Consider the following 19,929-nt stretch of genomic DNA (forward strand, 5'->3'; position numbering starts at 1 on the left):
TGACAGATAATCTAAGCAGAATATCAACAAAGAAACAGAGCTTTGAATGACACCCTGGTCCAGATGGACCTCATAGATATATATAGAACATTCTACCCTAAAACAGCAGTATACTCTTTCTTCTTGAGTGCACATGGAACTTTCTCCAGAATAGAACACATACTGGATCACAAACCAGGTCTTAACTGATGCCAAAAGTTTGATATTATTCCCTGTATTTCTTAGACTACAGTGCTTTGAAACTGAAACCTAACCACAAGAAAAAGTTCAGAAGAAATTCAAACACTTAGAAGTTAAAGACCATCCTGCTGAAGAATGTTTGGGTCATCCAGGAAATCAAAGAAGAACTTAAACAATTTATGGAAACCAGTGAGAACAAAAACACATCAATCCAAAATCTAAGGGATATGGCAAAGGCAGTCTTAAAGGGGAAATATATAGTCATCCAAGCCTTACTCAAAAAAAAAAAAAAAGAAAGAAAAATCCCAAATACAAATAAAGCTTAAGCCAAGCAGGAGAAGAGAAATAATTAAGATTAGAGCAGAGATCAATGACTTAGAAACCAGAAATACAGTAGAGCAGATCAACAAAACAAAAAGCAGGTTCTTTGAAGGAATTTACAAGATTGATCAAGTCCTGTCCAGACTTATCCAAATGAAAAGAGAAAGGACCTAAATGAATAAAATTATGAATGAAAGGGGAGAGATTGTGAGTAACACCAAGGGAATAGAAATAATTATTAGAAGTTATTATCAAGAACTATATGTAAATAAATTAAGCAACCTGGAAGAAATGGATGCATTCTTGGAAACCTATAAACTACAAAAACTGAAACGGGAGGAAACTGACAACCTGAACAAAGTAATAACCAGTGTTAAGATTAAAGCAATGTTCAAAAACATCCCAAAAAACAATAGTCCAGGGCTTGATGGATTACCTAGGAAATTCTACTAAACCCTCAAAGAAGAAATATGTCATCTTTATTAAAGCTTTAATCGTTTTTTTTTCTTTAAGAATTGGTCAATTTCTTCTAAACTGTTGTACTTGAGTGTAAAGTTGTTCATGGAATTATCTTTTTTAAAAAAGATTTTACTTATTTATTTGACAGAGAGAAAGATCAAAAGCTGAGGGAGGGGCAAAGAGAAAGGGAACCCTATGTGGGGCTTGATCTCAGGACCCCAGGATCATGAATTGAGAAGAAGGCAGACACTTAACCAAGTGAGCCACCTAGGTGCCCCAATGAGTTTATTTTTGTGTATGGTATAAGAAAGCAGTGTAGTTTCATTCCTCTGCATGTTACTGTCCAGTTTTTCCAACATCATCATTGAAAATACTCTTTTTTCCCCCATTGGATATTCTTTCTTTCTGTGTTGAGTATTAGTTGTCTGTATAGTGGTGGGGCTATTTCTCAGTTTATCATTTTGTTCTATTTTCTTTCTCTCTATTGTGTTCCTATTTATTTTGTTCCATTTTTTTCTATTTTGTTCCATTGTGTCTATTTTTGTGCCAGTACTATACTATATTGATGACTCAAGCTTTGTGATATAGCTTAAAGTCCATAAAGTCCATAACTCTTTTTCAGGATTGCTTTGTCTATTTGGAGTCTTCTGGGGTTCCATAGAATTTTTAGGATTGTTTGCTCTACCTCTTTGAAAATGCTGCTGGTATATTGATGGGGATTGCAGTTAATGTATAGATTGCTTTGGGTAGGCTAGACATTTTAATAATGCTTATTCTTCCAATTCATGAGCATGGAATGTTTTCCCATTTCTTTGTTTCCTTTTCAGTTTCTCTCAGAACTGTTCCATAGTTTTAAGAGTACAGATCCCTTACTCCTTTGGCTAGGTTTATTCCTAGGTATCTCTTGTTTTTGGTTCATTTGTAAATGGGATTGATACCTTGATTTCTTTTTCTGCTGTTTTGTTTTTGGTGTATAGAAATGTTACATTTCAGGGGACCTGGGTTGCTCAGTTGTCTAAGAATCTGACTCTGATCTGAGCTGATTTCAGCTCAGGCCATGATATCAAGGACATGAGCATAAGGCCTGCATCAGGCTCTGTGTGCAATAGGGAGTCTGTATGGGAATCTTTCCCTCTGCCCTGTCCATGCTCTCTTAGTCTCACTCCAAAATAAATAATTAAATAAATCTCTTTTTAAAAAGAAATAAAACAGATTTCTGCACATTGATTTTGAATTCTTCAACTTTGATGAATTCATGTATGAATTCTAGCAATATTTTAGTGAAGTCTTTTGGGTTTTCTACATAGAGTATCATGTCATCTGCAAGTAGTGAAAGTTGGATTTCTTCCTTGCCAATTTGGACGCCTTTTATTTGTTTTTGTTGTCTGATTGCTGAGGCTAAAACTTACAGTATTATGTTAAATAGTAATTGTGAGAGTAGACATTCCTGTCTCAGGATTTCCCCATTGAGGATGATATTGGTTGTGGCCCTTTCATATACTGCCTTTAGGATGTTGAGCTTTGTTCCACTATCCTTACTTCATTGAGGATTTTTATCAAGAAAGGATGCTGTATTTGTCAAATGCTTTTTTCTGCATCTATTAAGAGGATCATATAGTTGTGATCCTCTCTTTTATTAATGTGGTGTATCACATTGACTGATTTGTGGATGTAGAACCATCTGTGCAGTCCCATTTGTTTGTGGTGAATAATGGTACTAATGTACGGTTGAATTTGATTTCTTGTTTGAGATATTTTGCATTTATGTCATCAGGGATATGGGGTTTTAATTCCCCTCTTTTTTAAATTTAAACTTTATTTTATTTGTTCAGTGTTCCAAGATTCATGGTTTATAAATCACACTTAGTGCTCCAAGCAATACATGCCCTCCTTAATACCCATCACCAGGCTCACCCAAGGCCTCACCCCACCGCCCCTCCAAAATGCTCAGTTTGTTTCTCAGAGTCCACTGTCTATCATAGTTTGTCTTCCCCTCCAATTTCCCCCAACTCATTTCTCCTCTACTTTTCCCAATGTCCTCCATGCTATTACTTATGCTCCACAAATTAGTGAAACCATATGATAATTGACTCTCTCTGCTTGACTTATTGCACTCAGCATAATCTCCTCTAGTCCCATCCATGACGATACAAAAGTTGGGCATTCATCCTTTCTGATGGAGGCATAATATTCCATTGTATACATAGACCATATCTTCTTTATCCATGTGTCTGTTGAAGGCCATCTTGGCTCCTCCCACATTTTGGCAATTGGGGCCATTGCTGGTATGAACATTGGAGTACAGACAGCTCTTCCTTTCACTACACTTTTCACTACATCTGTATCTTTGGGGTAAATAACCAGTAGTGCAATTGCAGGGTCATAGGATACCTCTATTTTTGATTTCTTAAGGACTCTCCACACTGTTTTCCAAAGTGGCTGCAACAACTTGTATCCCACCAACAGTGTAAGAAAGTTGTCCTGTCTCCACATCCTCTCTAACACTTGTTTCCTGTCTTATTAATTCTGGCCATTCTAATTGGTGTAATGAAGTATCTCAATGTAGTTTTGATTTGAATTTCCCTGATAGCTAATAATGATGATCTTTTTTTCATGTGTCTGTTAGCCATTGGTATGTCTTCATTGGAGAAGTGTCTGTTCATGTCTTCTGCCCATTTTTTGAGTGTTGATTTTGAGGAGTTGATTCCAGATCTTGGATATCAGCCCTTTGTCTGTACTGTCATTAGCAAATATCTTCTCCCATTCTGTGGGTTGCCTGTTTGTTTTGATTATTGTTTCCTTTTTTTGTGCAGAAGCTTTTGATCTTGATGAATTCCCAAAATTTCTTTCTTTCTTTTTTTTTTTTTGTATCCTTTACCATTGGAGACATGCCTTGAAAGACTTTGCTGTGGCTGATGTCAAAGAGGTTACTGCCTATGCTCTCCTCTAGGATTTTGATAGATTCCTGCCTCACATTGAGGTCTTTTGTCCATTTTGAGTTTATCATTTTGTATGGTGTAAGAGAATTGGTCAAGCTTCATTCTTCCATACATAGCTGTCCAATTTTCCCAGCACATTTTATTGAAGGGACTGTCTGTTTTCCACTGTATATTTTTTCTTGTTTTGTCGAATAATACTTGACCACAGAGTTGCAGATCAATATCTGGGCTCTCTACTCTGTTCCCCTGGCCTATGTGTCTGTTTGTGCCTGTACCATGCTGTCTTAGTGATCATAGAATTGCAGCAAAGCTTGAAATCAAGCAATGTGATCCCCCCAGTTTTTTTTTTCTTTTCAAACATTTCCTTAGCAATTCAGGGTCTCTTCTGGTTCCATACAAATTTTAGGATTGTTTCTTCCAGCATTTTGAAAAATGCCAGTGGAATTTTGATTGGGATGACACTGAAGGTATAGATTTCTCTAGGCACTACAGACATTTTAACAATGTTTATTCTTCTTATCCATGAGCATTGAATGTTTTTCCATCTTTTTGTGTCTTCTTCCATTTTTTTCATGAGTGTTCTGTAGGTCCGTGACTACAGATCCTTTACCTCTTTGATTAGGTTATGATTTTTTGTGCTGTAGTGAATGGAATCGATTCTCTCATTCCCATTTCTGTATTTTCATTCTTAGTATATATGAAAGAAACTGATTTCCGTGCATTGATTTTTTATCCTGCTACATTACTGAATTGCTGTATGAGTTCTAGTAGTTTAGAAGTGGAGTCTTTTGGGTTTTCCCAAAAGTATGATAAAGTATCATGTCATCTGTGAGGAGAGAGAGTTTGATCTCTTCATTGCCAATTCAAATACCTTTTATTTCTCTTCGTTTTCTGATTGCTGTTGCTAGGACTTATAATACTATGTTGAACAAGAGTGGTGAGAGTGGGCATACTTGTCGTGTTCCTGATCTCAAAGGGAAGCCTGTCAGCTTTTCTGCATTGAAGATGATATTCCTCTGGGTTTTTCATACATAGATTTTTTGAAGTTAGGAATGTTTCTTCTATTCCTATACTTTGAAGTGTTTAAAGCAGGAACGGATGCTGTATCTTCTCAAATGCTTTTTTCTGAATCGATTGAGGAGACAATGTGGTTCTTTTCTCTTCTCTTGTTGATTTGTTCTATCACATTGATTGATTTGCAAATGTTGCACCACACTTGCAACCCATGCATAAATCCCACCTGGTCATTGTGGATAATCTTTTTAATGTACTATTGGATCTTATTACCTAGGATCTTGTTGAGAACCTTCTCATCCATATTTATCAGAGCTATTGGTCTGAAATTCTCCTTTTGGATGGGCTCTTTCTCTGGTTTGGGGATCAGGGTAATGCTGGATTCTTGGGAAGAGTTTTGAGATTTCCTTCTGTTTTAGTTTTGGTATTGTTTGTTTGTTTGTTTTGTTTTTAAGCAGCTTCAGGAGAATAGGTATTATTTCCTCCTTGAATGTTTGGTAGAATTCCCCAGGGAATCCGTCAAGTCCTGGGATCTAGTTTTTTTGGAAGGTTTTTGATCAATACTTCACTCTCGTTACTAGATATTGGTCTATTTAGGTTGTCAATTTCTTCCTGATTCAGTCTTGGACGTATCAGTTTCCAGGAATGCATGGATTTCTTCTACATTGCTCAACTTATTGGCATATAACTGTTGATAATAATTTCTGATGATGGTTTCTATTTCCTTGGTGTTAGTTGTGATCTCTCCTTTTTCATTCAAAATTTTATTAATTTGGGTTCTCTCTCTTTTCTTTTGGATTACTTTGGCCAATGGTTTATTGATCTTATCGATTCTTTCAAAGAACCAGCTTCTAGGTTCGTTGATGTGTTCTACTGTATCTCTAATTTCTAACTCATTCATCTCTGCTCTAATCTTAATTGGTTCCCTTCTTGTGCATGGGGCTGGCTTAATTTGTTGTTGGTTTTCTAGTTCTTTATGGTGTAAGGAGAACTGGTGTGTTCTGGATTTTTCTTTTTCTTTTCTTTTCTTTTCTTTTTCTTTTTTTTTTTTTTTTGAGGGAGGCTTGGATGGCTATGTATTTCCCCCCTTAGGACTGCCTTTGCCATATCCCATATGCACTTGACCAAATTGTCTTCATTCTCATTGATTTCCATGAGTTGTTTAAGTTCTTCTTTGATTTTCTGGTTTATCCAAACATTCTTAAGCAAGGTGGTGTTTAGCTTCCAAGTGTTTGAATTCCTTCCAAACATTTTCTTCTGGTTGAGTTCCAGTTTCAAAGCGCTCTGGTATGAGAATATGCAGGGAATAATTCAATCTTTTGGTATTGGTTGAGCACAGATTTGTGACCCAGTATGTGGTCTATTCTGGAGAAGGTTCCATGTGCACTTGAGAAGAATGAGTATTCTGTTGTTTTAGTGGGGGGAAAGTTCTGTATATATCTATGAGGTCCATCTGGTCCAATATGTCATTCAAAGCTCTTGTTTCTTTATTGATTTTCTGTTTGGATAATCTATTACTGCTAGTGGCATGTTAAGATCCCCTGCTATGAATGTGTTCATATCAATATGACTCTTTATTTTGATTAACAGCTGGCTTATGTAGTTGGCTGCTCCCATATTGTGGCATAAATATTTACAATTGTTAGATCTTTTTGGTGGATAGACCCTTTAAGAATGAGGTAGTGGGGGCGCCTGGGTGGCTCAGTGGGTTAAGCCGCTGCCTTCGGCTCAGGTCATGGTCTCAGGGTCCTGGGATCGAGCCCCGCATTGGGCTCTCTGCTCTGCGGGGAGCCTGCTTCCTCCTCTCTGCCTGCCTCTCTGCCTACTTGTGATCTCTGTCTGTCAAATATATAAATAAAATCTTTAAAAAAAAAAGAATGAGGTAGTGTCCTTCTGTATCTCTGACTACAGTCTTTAGTTTAAAATCTAATTTATCTGATATGAGAATCGCTAACCTAGCTTACTTTTGAGGTCTGTTGGCATGACAGATTCCTCTCCATCCCTTCACTTTCAGTCTGGATGTATCTTTAAGTTCCAAATGTGTCTCTTGTAGACAGCATATGGACGGGTCCTTTTGTTTTATCCAATCTGCAACCATATGCCATTTTATGAGAGCATTTATGCCATTCACTTTGAGAGTGATTATTGAATGATGTATTTTTATTGACATAGTGTTGCCTGTAATGTCCTTGTTTCTATAGATTGTCTCTGTTAATTTCTGTTCTATGTCACTCTTGGGTCTTTCTTCTTTTATAAAACCCCCATTAATATTCCTTGTAATGCTGGGTTGGTGGTCACATACTCTTTTAAACCTTGCCAGTATTGGAAGCTCTTTATTCCTCCATCCATTTTGAATGTCAACCTTGCTAGATAAAGTATTCTTGACTGCATGTCCTTTTCATTTAGTGCCCTGAATATGAGTTGAGAGTCGTTTCTAGCTTGCCAGGTTTCTGTGGACAGGTCAGATGTTATCCTAATGGACTTTCCTCTGTACATAAGGAATCTTTTCCCCCTAGCTGCCCTCAGAAGCTCTTGTCTAAAATTAGGATTCGTGAATTTCAGTTAAGTGTCTGGAGGTCTTTCTAGATTCCTTGATCTTGGTGGGTGTTCTTTCTACCTCTAGGAGATGAACGCTGGTTCCATTCCCCAGATTGGGGAAATTTTCATCCAGAATTTGTTCAACTATATCTTCTTGTCTCCTCTTTCTCCATCCCCTCAGAGATCACAATAATTTTGATGTTGGAACGTTTCGTGGTGTCATTTCTTTCCCCAATTCTGTTTTCATGGCTTCTTAGCTCTTTGTTCCATGCCTTCTCCTGATGCTTTTTCTCTATCAGTTTGCCCTCTAGATCACCAATTCTATCTTCTGCCTTAGTTACCCTAGCTGTTTAGATTTAGATTAGATTAGTATTTAGGTTAGATTGTATCTCATTGATAGCTTTTTTTTTTTAAGATTTTTATTTATTCATTTGAGAGAGAGACAGAGACAGTACAAATAGTAGAAGGCAGAAGGCAGATGCATAACCATTTGAGCCACCCAGGCAACTTGAGTTTCTCAAACTTTGAAGAGATAATAATAGTCTCCTTTTTTAATAAGATTGATGTATGTAAATATGACTCTAAATTTAACAATTGCCAAATATCACCACTATCAAATTTCTGATTCTAAATCTTTCAGAAGCCTAAATTATCTTAGGGAAGGAGTTTAAAAGCAGTCTTCTGTGATGTCAAGTGATCTTATTTTTTTAGTTTTTCATTCCTGTTTTCATTTGAAATCCTTCTTAATTAAAAAAGGATGATTTTTTTTTCTCACCAAGAAGAAGAGGGGAATCAAACTCATTCTTATTCTGTAGCATCACAGTGGATAGTGTATCAAATTGTTCAAGATGGTTTTACAAAATGTATGTATTTATTGACATATTGTGTTGGCTTCTGTATTTTTGTAATATATGAGCTAATAACTAAAGATATCTGTGTGTATCACTCTTCATTTACCAAAGATGTCAGTGTTAACATTCTAGTGTTTGAATGGCTGACACTTCTACAGCATATACACATACGTTTTTTTCCAAATTAAGTTTTGTTTCACTAATGGTATTTTCCAACATTTCTTTCAGTTCATCATATATTGTAAACATATTTCCATTTCTGTATAATTTCATCTCTCCATTTTTAAAAATTTTTATTTCTTTTCAGCATAACAGTGTTCATTGTTTTTGCACCACACCCAGTGCTCCATGCAATCCGTGCCCTCCCTAATACCCACCACCTGGTTCCCCCAACCTCCCACCCCCCGCCCCTTCAAAACCCTCAGGTTGTTTTTCAGAGTCTATAGTCTCTCATGGTTCACATGCCCTTCCAATTTCCCTCAACTCCCTTCTCCTTTCCATTGATAGAGTTTTTAACTTCTGCCAGGTTGGCTCTCACTTCTGTCCATTGAAACTCTATGTTGTCACTAATGGTTTTCTCCAACCTAGCCATTGCCTGGGTAATTGCTACCCTGAATTCCCTTTCCAACATCCTGTTTATGTCCATATACATTAGTTCTGATGAAGAAGGCACAGTCTCTGAATTTTTATTCTGTTTGGTGTTCCTCCTCCTGGCCATTTTGGTGAGAGGTAGTTGAGGGGATGTATAGCTGACTATAGCAACCATGATCTAGGCAAGGTGTACCCTGGAACATTTCGGAGCAACTGGCATTTCCACCAAAAAAAAAAAAAAAAAAAAAAAAAAAAAAAAAAAAAGAAAAGAGAAGAGAGAGAGACAGAGAAAGCAAGAAAACCCAGCCAAAATGAGCCCCCAAATGAGATTATAAGGTAAAAAAAGGACGAACCAAAAGTCCAACAAAAGTAAGTGACAAGATAAAAAAAAAGAACAAGAACCCAGCCAAAATTACCTCCAAGAATAAGACTTATATAATACCAGAACAAAAACATACACAGAAACACTGACAGAAGAAAAAGATGGGAGGATGGTTATAAATACTCAATTTAGGTGAGGAAGGTTATTTTGGTTCTTTCTGGGTGTATCTTGATATCTTTGTTACAGGAATCAACTTTCCAGAGAGACAGGGAAACTAAAAGTGGTTTATATATAGGGGTAATACTGAATAGGAAAAAAGGATTACCATGAAGCTTATGTCTATATGTATATTTAAAAAGGAGAAAAAAGAAAAGAAAAAGAGAAAGACAGGTTTATGTATGTAAAAAGTTCAAGTTAAAATTTATTATCGAATATGTTGTATTAAACCTCTAGTTGTAATTGTAAGTATGTTTAAAATTTTTTAAAAATTAAAAGAATAAGAATCATGAGAACAAATTTTGTTTAAACTTGTATCTATGAAATATACAGGTTTTAAGGCAATACAGTGAGCTTAATACATTGTTTTCCTCTGATGTTGGGGTTTTACAGTTTTATGGGTACCCCGTGGTGGTTGTCCTCTTGTTCTTTTGGTTTGCCTTCTGGGGGAGGGTCCTTCCCCATTGTTTTTCAGTCAATCTTACAGGGTTGAGTTGTCCTGCCCCCATCAAGTTGCTGGGCTCTGTGGAAACCGGTTTTTCAGGCTTTTGTTCTCTGGAGGTTTATTGTTCTTTGGCAGCTTTTTTGTGGCTTTTCAGAAGTTTAGTTTAAAGCAAACTGCACCCAGACGTCCATCTCAGAGAGAAGCCTCAGTCTGCTCCCCTCTGGGTGATCCAGAACACACAGACTCCCCCTCTGCAAACTCTGGTAAACAGCACAACCTCCCACTGGTGGTGTGCACCACTAGCCACTCTCTCAGTGGTCACGTGATGCCCCCATTTGTCTCTGCACCCCCATACCACTAAAACTATGAGTGATATTTGTCCAGGGAGCCCACTCCCAGTGGCTACCTTTTCTGGGATTGCTGTCTGGGGTCCAGGCCTATGCAGGGTGTGCTCAGAGCATGCTGTCACAAAGGTTGTTGAAGGTTAACCCAACCTGAGATTGTGCAGGGTTCTCCCAGGCATAGGCTGGGAGTGACCAGACCCTCACTGGTGACAGAAGGCCAGGTTCCTAAAGAATATCAGCTGGTGCCCACATCAGACTTTCTCATTGCAGGGCAGGAGTGCGCCCAACCAAGTGGTGGTGCAACCAATAAAATGCTGTGAGCTCAGGGTCCACAGAGGCTCCACTGTACTCTCTTTTGTTGGGCAGTCACTGTCAGTGGCTGTCCTGGGTCTGTGGGCTTATGCCCATGCCCATGACCTCTCAATTACACCAGTTGCCCCTTAAGATCTTTTACTCTTTATGAGTGCTTTTAACAAGACTGTAAGTTAATGCTGGTCCCCAATCACAGGGCACTTTCACATTGGTGTATTACTTTTTTTTTAATTTATTTTTTTATTTTCAGCATAACAGTATTCATTATTTTTGCAACACACCCAATGCTCCATGCAATCTTTGCCCTCTATAATACCCACCACCTGGTACCCCAACCTCCCACCCCCCGCCCCTTCAAACCCTCAGATTGTTTTTCAGAGTCCATAGTCTCTCATGGTTCACCTCCCCTTCCAATTTCCCCCAACTCTCTTCTCTCTAACTCTCCATGTCCTCCATGCTATTTGTTATGCTCCACAAATAAGTGAGACTATATGATAACTGACTCTCTCTGCTTGACTTTTTCACTCAGCATAATCTCTTCCAGTCCCGTCCATGTTGCTACAAAAGTTGGGTATTCATCCTTTCTGATGGAGGCATAATACTCCATAGTGTATATGGACCACATCTTCCTTATCCATTCGTCCATTTTAGGGCATCTTGGTTCTTTCCACAGTTTGGCGACCGTGGCCATTGCTGCTATAAACATTGGGGTACAGATGGCCCTTCTTTTCACTACATCTGTATCTTTGGGGTAAATACCCAGGAGTGCAATGGCAGGGTCATAGGGAAGTTCTCTTTTTAATTTCTTGAGGAATCTCCACACTGTTCTCCAAAGAGGCTGCACCAACTTGCATTCCCACCAACAGTGTAAGAGGGTTCCCCTTTTTCCACATCCTCTCCAACACATGTTGTTTCCTGTCTTGCTAATTTTGGCCATTCTAACTGGTGTAAGATGATATCTCAATGTAGTTTTAATTTGAATCTCCATAATGGCTAGTGATGATGAACATTTTTTCCTGTGACTGATAGCCATTTGTATGTCTTTATTGGAGAAGTGCCTGGCCATATCTTCTGCCCATCTTTTGATATGATTGTCTGTTTTGTGTGTGTTGAGTTTGATGAGTTCATTATAGAACCTGGATATCAACCTTTTGTCTGTACTGTCATTTGCAAATATCTTCTCCGATTCCATGGGTTGCCTCTTTGTTTTCTTGACTGTTTCCTTGGATGTGCAGAAGCTTTTGATTTTGATGAAGTCCCAAAAGTTCATCTTCACTTTTGTTTCCTTTGTCTTTGGAGACATATCTTGAAAGAAGTTGCTGTGGCTGATATCGAAGAGATTACTGCCTATGTTCTTCTCCAGGATTCTGATGGATTCCTGTCTCACATTGAGGTCTTTTATCCATGTTGAGTTTATCTTTGTGTACAGTGTAAGAGAATGGTCGAGTTTCATTCTTCTACATATAGCTGTCCAGTTTTCCCAGCACCATTTATTGAAGAGACTGTCTTTTTTCCACTGTATATTTTTTCCTGTTTTGTCAAAGATTATTTGACCTTAGAGTTGAGGGTCCATATCTGGGATCTCTACTCTGTTCCACTGGTCTATGTGTCTGTTTCCAATGGGTCACTTCTGGTGGCTCCCTTCCCCTTCTATTTATCCCCCAATACCAGTCCGAATATTCCCACTCTGCTTTATCTCTCCACTGATGTCTTCTTCCTCCATAGAGATCCAGAAGTATATAATCTTACATCTCAGGATGGTTTTCTGGGTGTTCAGAGTGCTCTGGTAGATATTTAGCTCCATTTAGGTGACTGGTTGAAACAGGGTCTCCTACTTCTCTGCCATCTTGCCCCTCCTCCTGTAATTCTCCTCTTTAGTGGATTCTTTGGTTTTGGAATCAAGGTAATTCTGGCTTCATTGAATGAGTTTGGAATATTTCCTTCTATTTCTTTTACTCTTTCTTTCTTTCTTTCTTGTTGGAATAGTTTGAGAAAAGCAGATATTAATTCTTCTTTAAATGTTTGATAGCATTCCTCTGGGAAGCCATCTGGTGTTGGACTCTTGTTTGTTGGGAGATTTTTTTATTATTATTACTGATTCAATTTCTTTGTTGATTATGGGTCTGTTCAAATTTCTATTTCCCACTGTTTCAGTTTTGGCAGTTATATGTGTCTAGGAATTTATAAGTTTTGTCCAGATTGCCCAATTTGTTGGCATATAATTTTTCATAATGTTCTAATTGTATTTCTTTGGTGTTGGTTGTGATCTCTGCTCTCTCATTTGTGATTTATTTGTTCCTTTCTCTTTTCTGTTTAATAAGTCTGGCCAGGGATTTATCAATTTTAGTATTTCTTTCAAAGAACAAGCACGTAGTTTCATTGATCTGTTCTACTTTTTTTTGTTTCTATACAATTTATTTCTGATCTAATCTTTATTTTTTCCCTTCTTCTGCTGAGATTAGGCTTCATTTGCTCTTCCTTTCCTAGATCCTGTAAGCGTAAGATTAGACTTTGTATTTGAGACTTTTTTTTTTACTGCTTCCTGAGTTAGGTCTGTATTGTTACATACTTCCCTCTTATGACCACTTTTGCTATATCCTAAATGTTTTGGACATTGTGTTTTCATTTTCATTTGTTTTCATGTATTTTTTTAATTTCTTCTTTAATTTCCTTGTTATCCCTTTCTCTAGTAGGATGTTCCTCAATCTCCAATCTCCAAAATTACTCTTCTGCTTGACCACAAGTTTCATAACATTGTGGTCTCAAAATATGTATGGAATGATTTTAGTCTTTTTGTAGCACTTGAGGTCTGATTTGTGACCCAGTATTTAAACTATTCTGGATAATGTTCCATGTGTACTTGAAAAGAATGTGTATTCTGTTGCTTTAGGATGAAATATTCTGAATATATCTGTCAAGTCCATTTAGTCCAGTTTGTCATTCAAAGCCCTTCTTTCCTTGTTGATTTCCTGCTTAGAGGATCTGTTCATTGCTGTGAGTATGGTGTTAATGTCCCCTACCATTATTGTATTACTATTGATGAGTTTCTTTGTGTTTATTATTAATTGACTTATACATTTGGGTGTTCCCAAGTTGCAGACATAAAGATTTAAAACTGTTAGATCTTGTTGGATAGACCCCTTTATTATTAGGTAGTACCTTTCCTCATCCCTAGTTACAGTCTTTGCTTTAAAACCTAGTTTGTCTGTGCCACCAAGATCATGGAGAAGTCCCCTGAATTTAGCTAAAAATCTACCAAGCCATTCTGAACACTCATGAAATCAGCCCGAGATGTAAGATTATACATGTCTGGATCTCTATGGGGGCAGGGGATAATCAATTTAGAGGTACAAAGGACATATTTTGGATTTTCCAGATAGATATCAGAGGATAAACAGAAGTGGGAGAGAGCCAACATAAGTTAGCCACTGGAAAGTAATACTCCAGTGAAAAACGCTCTGTGCTTGGAGACCAGAGATAGCTTGGAGACTGGTATCTGTGAGATGGGAAGGGACTGATAAGAGCATGCAAACATAACAAAGGGGCATAAGGGACAAATGCTGGGACTGGGAGGCCATAGGCATGGACCTAAGGTCATGGTCTTGGGATTGACCACAGCCACCACTTGCCCACACCTGAGAGGACCCAGTGGGGACTGGAGTCTATGTTCCTGGGAACAGCAGCTGCCAGGGCCCAGGCTTGCCTGGACCAAGATTGCTTACAGTTTAGGTGGCACGGTGATACAAAGAAAAACAGGGGCCTGGGTTGAGCATTGAGAGGATTGCTGGGGGCACACACCATCTGTGGGAGGCTGTGGTTTTCAGTGGTCCTTATGGAGAGGACATCTGTGTGCTCTGGAGGATTCAGAGGGGAGCAGACTATAGCTTCTCTCTGAGGGGGTCATGGTGTGGACAGTTTAGTTGGCTCTGCCCCTGCAAAAAGGTGTGAAAAGCCATTTGGAGCCCAGGCCCTGGATGGGGGTAGGACAACTGCATTGAGACAGAATTGCCTGAAAAACAATGCAGCAGGCATCTCCCTCAGAAGACAAACTAAAAGAACAAAAGAACAACAGGGTCCCCATAAAATTGCAAAACCTCAATACCAGGGGAAAACAGTATATTAACCTCCTGGTGTTGTCTCATGGTCTGTATATTTCTTCGATACAACTTTTCTCTCTCTTTTTTTAAATTCTTTCTCATGCTTCTTGTCTTTTTTTTTAACCGACTTATCATTTCAACTAGATGTTTAGTACAACATATTCCACAATAACTTAACTTGAAACTTGAACTTATTCATACATATAGCTTTTTCTTTTTCTTTTTTATATATAGAGATATAAGCTTCAATGTATTCCTTTTTTCCCCTATTCAATACTATCTTTATATATATATGTGTGTGTGTGTAAATTAAAATTTATTATAATTTAATAAATTATTCATGCATACACTTTTTGTACATATACTTTTTTATTTATACATACACTTTTTTCCTTCTTATATATAAAGATAGAAGCTTCAGTGTAGTCCTCTTTCCTCTATTCAATATTACCTTTATATATATATGTGTGTGTAAATTAAAATTTATTAAAATTTAATAAATTAAAACTAATATCAGTTTTAATTTATTAAATTAATATATCTAATTTATTTTATTTAATTATTTAATTTGATTAATTTAATTTATTATATATGTGTATACATATACACATATATATATATATATAGTTTTAATTTCTATGTATCTTTGGAAGTAGAGTTCTCCAGAAAAGAGAACAAAATACACCCAGGAAGAACTGAAATACAATTCCTCGCCAATATTGAGATATTATAGCCAACTTCCAATCACCCCCCCCACTTTTATTTTGGGTTTGTTTTTGTTTTTGTTTTTTGTCAGTCTTTTATCTTGGGTTTGTTTTTCTTTTTCTTTTTTTTTGTCAGTCTTTGTTTGTTTGTTTGCTTAGGTTTCATTTTTGTTGGTTTTTGTGCATTTTGTTTTTGTTTTTTATTTTGTTTGTTTTTTGGTGGTGACATTAGATTGTTACAAACCTTCCCAGGGTGCACTTTGGAGGTATTGTGGTAGATGCCTTTGGCTGTACATCTCCTCAACCACAACTCCATAGAATGACTAGGAGGAGGAACCCCCAACAAACAAAAAACCCAGAGACAATAGCATCTCCTGCAGATCTAATGGATATGGATATAAGCAAAATATCAGAAACAGACTTCAGGGTAACATTTATGAAGACAACAGTCAGGCTGGAGAAAACTTCTAATGGAAACAAATACACATTAAGGGCAGAAGTGACAGCTAATCTGGAAGAACTTAAAACTGCTATCAGTGCTATTCAATCTAATCCAGATACTCTACCAGATAGGGCAAATGAGTGAGAATAACAAATTAGCGATCTTGAAGACAAACTGATAGAAAATAGGTAGCAGGAGGTGACCTGCAACAAAAGCTTAAAATCCATGAAAACAGAATTAGAGAAATAAATGATGCCATGAAACATTCCAGTGTCAGAATTGTTGGCATCTCTGAGGGGCTGTAGAGATAGAGAGGACTAGAAGATATATTTGAGCAAGTTGTAGCCAAGAATTTCCCTAATCTAGGGAATGAAATAAACACTCAGTTCCTAGAGGAAGACAGGACCCCTTCCAAAATCAAGGGGAACTGACCAATGCCCAGGCATGTAATAATAAAACTTGAAAATTTTAGAACCAAGGAAACCATTTTAAGGGCAGTTAGGGGGAAGAGATTCCTTACATAAAGATGGAGGAACATCAGAATAATGTCACACCAATCCACACACACCTGGGAAGATAGAAACCTCTGGCAAGACATATTCAGGATACTAAATAAGAACACTATGCAGCCAAGAATCCTTTATCTGGCAAGAGAGACATTAAGAATGAATGGAGAGTAGGGAGGAGATAAGATGGACAAATAGGAGGCGCTGTTTCAATGGGTCCCATAAAGTGATCTGATTACCTACCAAAGAACTCTGATTACCCATGAAATCAGCCTGAGATTAGAATTATACACTTCTGGATCCCTATCGGGGCAGAAGATGCCAGTGGGCAGGTAAAGTTGAGTGGGACATCAAACTGATATCAGAAGATAACCAAAAGGGGGAGGGAGCCACCAGAAGTGACCCATTGAAAAGTAATACCCCAGTACAAGAGTGCCCTGTGGTTGGGGACCAGCATTAACTTGGAGTCTGCTTGAAAGCACTCAAAAAGAGCAAAAGATCTTAGGGGGAAATTGGTGGAATTGGGCCATTAGGGACAGGCACTTAAGCCCATGGAGCACCCAGAGGGGAACAGACAGAGGCTTCTCTCTGAGATGGAGGTCTGGGTACTGTTTGCTTTCCTCTAAACCTCCAAAGAACCGCCAAAAGCCACCAAGGGAAGAAAAAACAAACAAAAAAACCTCCAGAGGAAAAACGCCTGAAAAACCAGTTTCCTCAGAGCCCAACCCCTTGATGGGGGTAGGAGGATTCAACGTGAGCAAGACTCCCTGAAAAAGCACGTGGAAGGCCCCTCCCCTAGAAAGCCAGCTAAAACAAACAAACAAAAACAAGAGGACAACCACCACTACTTCATAGATACAACTTTTATTTTTAATTCATTCTGACTATTCTCGTTCTTTTCTTTTTTATATATATTACTTTTTAAACTATTTACCATCACAATGAGATGTTCAGTACATCGAATTCCATAATAACATTTTAACCTAAACTTTTTTGATACATATACCTGTGTTTTTCCTTTGCTTTTCTATATTTTTATTTTTTTAATGTAATTTTACTTTTTAAGTAATCATATAGAGATAAGCTTCAAGGAAATCCCTTTTCCCCAATCAGTGCCACCCGATAAGTAAACCAGTTTTAATCCCCCCTTATCTCAGGAAAGTTGAGTCCTTTAACAAAGATACCAAGATACATCCAGGAAGAATCAAAATAACCTTCCTGAACCACACTGAGAATGTATGACAACCCTCCCATCTTTTTATTCTGTCAGTGTTTCTGTATATTTCTTTTTGTTCTGACAGTATATAAATCTTATACTTGGGCTTCATTTTCACTGGGTTCTTTTTATTTATTTATTTTTTCTTCCCTTCTACTTTTGTCAGTCTTTTTGTTTGTCTGTTTTTGTTTGTATACTTTATAAACCTTACATTTGGTTTACATTCGGGCTGGGCCTTCTCTTTTATTTTTCTTTTATTTTTTTTTCTTTTATTTTTCTTTCTTTTTTTTCCTCTCTCTCTCTCTCTCTCTCTTTCTTTTTTCTTTCTTTTTGGTGGGGACGCTCAATTGCTCAGAAGCATTCTAGAGTGCACCTTGCCTGCACCACAGTTGATACATTCAGCTACACATCCATTCAGCCATCTCTCACCAAAATGACTAGGAGGAGGTATGCCCAACAGAAGAAAAATTTAGAGACTGGGCCCTCTCCATCAGAGCTATTGGATATGGACATAAACAGTATGTTGGAAAGGGAATTCAGGCTAACCATTATCCAGACAATAGCTAGCTTGGAGAAAGCCATTGAAAACAAAATGGAATTGAATAGGGCAGAAGTGAAAGCCACCAGGGATGATGTTCACAATGTTCTCAATGAGTTCCAATCTAATCTAAATTCTCTAAAAGCTAAGGTAACTGAGGCAGAAGATGGAATTAGTAATCTGGAGGACAAACAGATAGAGAAAAAGGATCAGGAGGAATCCTGGAACAAACAGCTTAGAAGCCATAAAAACAGAATTAGGGAAATAAATGACATCATGAAACGTTTCAATGTCAGAATTATTGGAATCCCTGAGAGGAAGGAGAAAGAAAGAAGGATAGAAGATATAGTTGAACAAATTCTCCATGAAAATTTCTCTATCTGGTGAATTGAACCAGCGTTCATGTACTAGAGGCAGAAGATTCTTCCCCCAAGTTCATAGAATCTACTAAGACTTCAAGACACCTGATTGTGAAACTGATGAATCATAATATTAGGCAGGAGCTCTTGAAAGCAGCTAGGCAAAGATTCCTTATGAACAGAAGAAAGCCCATCAGAATAACATCAGACCTGGGGCTCCTGGGTGGCTCAGTGGGTTAAGCCTCTGCCTTCGGCTCAGGTAATAATCTCAGGGTCCTGAGATGGAGCCCCGCATCTGGTTCTCTGCTCGGCAGAGAGCCTGCTTCCACCTCTCTCTCTGCCTGCCTCTCTGCCTATTTGTGATCTCTCTGTCAAATAAATAAATAAAATCTTAAAAAAAAATTAAAAAAAAGAATAATGTCAGACCTGTCCACAGAAACCTGGCAAGCCAGAAAGGCTGGCAAGATGTATTCAGGGAACTAAATGAGAAGAATATGCAGCCAAGAATACTTTATCCAGCAAGACTGACATTCAAAATGGATGGACAGATAAAAAGCTTCCTAGACTGGCAAGGTTTAAAAGAATATGTTACTACCAAGCCAGCACTGCAAGAAATATTAACAGGTGTTCTATAAAAGAGAAAAAAACGAAGAACATCATTGAACAGAAATATATAGAGAAAACCTATAGAAACAAAGATTTCACCGGCAACACAATGTCAATAAAAACGTATCTCTCAATAATTACTCTTAATGTGAATGGCCTAAATGCATCCATAAAATGGCGCAGGGTTGCAGATTGGATAAAATGACAAGACCCATCCATATATTGTCTGAGTGAGACACATTTTCAACATACGGATACTTCGAGACAAAAGTAAAGGGATGGAGAAGCATCTTTCATGCCAATGGGCCTCAAAAGAAGGCTGATAAATTATATTTTCAACTAAAAACTGTAGTCAGAGATACAGAAGGACTGTATCTGGTCTTTGGAAGATTAGGCATTAGCCCTTCTGAGAAAGTTCTGAATGGCTGCTTCATGAAGGGGTGAACTGTGTCCCCAAAGTCTCTTTTTGCTGCCTTCTAATCACAGATGCCGAGACAAATCCTCCCAGGTGTTGGTTTTTCAAAGCACTTAATGCTTTGGCTTTGAAGTTCCTCACTTGACAGTTCTGCTTTAATCAGTTTGTGACAAAACAGCCAATTGGTGTTGGATGCAAAGTGCACCGATAAAGTTAATATCAGGGAACAATTTTTTGAGTGTCAAGCATGTGCATGTGTGTGCACACACATATCCATGTGCTAAGCATTATGGTAAATGTCTGACAAGAACTAAAACATCAAAAAGTCAGGATACCCCATTAGCTGATATTTTTATTATTCCTACATCCTAACTATGGAAAAACAGGGTCAGAGAATAAGAAGTGGCAAAAAGAATCAAGATTTGAGGCAGTTCGACTTCACAGCCAGCCTTGATCAATAAGCATGTACACCTGTGTCTAGTTTCAGCTCTGTGTAACCTTGCCATAACCTTGG

Source organism: Mustela erminea, chromosome X (genome assembly GCF_009829155.1).
Source record: "Mustela erminea isolate mMusErm1 chromosome X, mMusErm1.Pri, whole genome shotgun sequence".
NCBI classification, from domain to species: domain Eukaryota; kingdom Metazoa; phylum Chordata; class Mammalia; order Carnivora; family Mustelidae; genus Mustela; species Mustela erminea.